Here is a 2,500-nt window from a genome sequence, read left to right on the forward strand (position 1 = left end):
TCCAGATCCTCCAGATCCTCTCTATGCATCTGGGAGGGTGAAAACAGCCTTCCCCACCCCTCTCGGAGGCCCGAAACAGCCCGTTTTCCAAGTCCCCAGATGCATAGAGAGGATCTGGAGCCGGGGTGAGAAAAAAAAATGGGCCTACTGGGGCTATCGCATGCCAGGAGCGGTGAGGGGGACAGGGGGGGGTCGCGTGCGCATGCACGGGGCACATAGAATTATGGGGTGTGGGCAACGCGCACGCACGAACCTTCCCCGCTCCCCGCCCCTTCCTGGCACACGATGGGAAAAAGGTTAGCCATCATTGTCCTATCCCATCAAGGGATTCCTGGCTGGATCTCCATCTCGGATCTGGTGTGATCCAGACCTTTGGTGGAAGGTTACGGTTCATTGCACGGACATCTTAGGTGCTAAGGCTTCAAGTCACAAAATGGAACGGAGACGGAGAAGTCACCATTAATATATATTGCCCCCCACTCAAAAAAAAAAAAAAAAGTAAGAGCTATTCCTTGGTGCTGTTTGAGCTTGGTTGTTATCTTGCAACGTTTTATTACCCTACTAGGTAACATCATCAGTGCTAGAAGGGAATTGCATTTGCAGAGAGGAGAAGGAGGAGGAGGAGGAGGTATGGCCCAGTCTAGAGAAAAGAAGGACTAGGGTGGGTGACATGATAGCAGTCTTCCAGTATTTGAGGGGCTGCCATAAAGAGGAGGGGGTCAACCTATTCTCCAAAGCACCTGAAGGCAGGACAAGAAACAATGGATGGAAATTAATCGAGGAGAGAAGCAACCTGGAATTAAGGAGAAACTTCCTAACGGTGAGAACAGTTAACCAGTGGAACAACTTGCCACCAGAAGTTGTGGGTGCTCCCATCACTGGAGGCTTTTAAGAAGAGACTGGACAACCACTTGTCTGAAGTAGTATACGTTCTCCTGTTTGAGCAGGGGGTTGGACTAGAAGACCTCCAAGGTCCCTTCCAACTCTCTTAATCTTAATCAGAGCCTTGGTAGCGCAGCAGGCTAAAGCACTGTTAAGTAACAGCAGCTGCCTGCAATTACTGCAAGTTCAAATCTCACCAGGCTCAAGGTTGACTCAGCCTTCCATCCTTCCGAGGTAGGTAAAATGAGGACCCAGTTTGTGGGGGGCAATAAGCTGACTTTGTATAAAAAAAGAACACCACTTAGGGCCCCCCGAAAGCCCTACTAAGCAGGGGCGGCCATATAAATCAAACCAATAAATAAATAAATAAAATAAATAAATAAATAAATAAATCTGATAGCAGTATTCCAGTGTTTGAGAGGCTACCACAAAGAGGACGATTTATTTTCCAAAGCACCAGAAGGCCGTAAAATGAGGCAAAATTCACTTAAATGTCTCGCTTAGCCACGTAAATTTGGGCTCACTTGTGGTCGTAAGTCGGGGACTACCTGTAACAGCGGGCGGGGGGGGGGTGGGAGGCAAATCTTCAGGGACACCATTGAAGGATGCCACTTTGATCTTTTTAACGTCCCAACGGATTAAACTGTGAGCTTTAAGACGAAAATTGATTTTGATTTTTTTTTTTTTTTTTAAATTAGTAACAGAGTTGGAAGGGACTTTTGGAGGTCATCTAGTCCAACCCCCTGCTCACGCAGGAGATTTGAACCGCCAAACTGCCGACCTTTCTGATCGACAAGCTCAGTGGTCTTAGGCCACTTGAGCCACCCAAATTGAGAAGGACTAGGGGGGAGGGATGTGATCGTAGTCTTTCAATATTTTGTGGGGCTGCCCCAAAGAAGAGGGGGTCAAGCTATTCTCCAACTTGTAACTAAGGAGAAACTTCCTAACAGTGAGGACAATTATAGGTTGTTCTCGACTTACAATAACAATTGAGCACCAACATTTCTGTTGGGCTAAGCGAGATAGTTGTTGTGAGTTTTGCCTCGTTTTATGACCTTTCTTGCTACAGTTGTTAAGTTGAATCCCTGCCGTTGTTAAGTGAGTCACATGGTTGTTAAGTGAATCTGTTTTCCCCCATGGACTTGGCTCGACAGAAGATCGCAGAAGGGGATCTGTGAGCCTAACCCTAACCCTAACGCCCCGGGACACTGCGACCGTCATAAATACAAATCAGTTGCCAAGGATGTAAATTTTAACAAAAATGACTCTGGGGGATGGTGCAACGGTCGTAAGTGTGAAAAACGGTCATAAAAAAGTCACTTTTTTTCTCCAAGTGCCCTTGTAACTTGGAACGGCCACTGTTGTAAGCCGAGGACTATCTGTGTATGTTGCTACTCCAGGTATGATATGCCACACGCCAAATAAATGCATTGAAAAAAAAACCTCAAACTCCTGCATTATTCAACGAAGTCCTCGGCTTACAACAGCCAAGTAGTACCTCTGACCAGTGGAACGGTTTTTAAGAAGAGATTTCACAGCCATTCGCCCAGTATGGTATATAGCAGTGATGGTTAACCCTTTTGGTGCTGAGGAGTGCCCAAAGCGCACATGCGTGTGT

General features: G+C 46.8%; 1 protein-coding gene across 1 annotated transcript in view; it reads right to left on the reverse strand.

Annotated features, from left to right (window-relative positions):
- LOC139315571 (protein THEM6-like) overlaps nt 1–2,500 on the reverse strand; it is a 7,235-nt gene that overhangs the window by 3,670 nt on the left and 1,065 nt on the right.

This window comes from Pituophis catenifer, unplaced genomic scaffold (assembly GCF_029215685.1).
Source record: "Pituophis catenifer annectens isolate HBS135680 unplaced genomic scaffold, rPitCat1.0.hap2 SCAF_3, whole genome shotgun sequence".
Lineage (NCBI taxonomy): Eukaryota > Metazoa > Chordata > Lepidosauria > Squamata > Colubridae > Pituophis > Pituophis catenifer.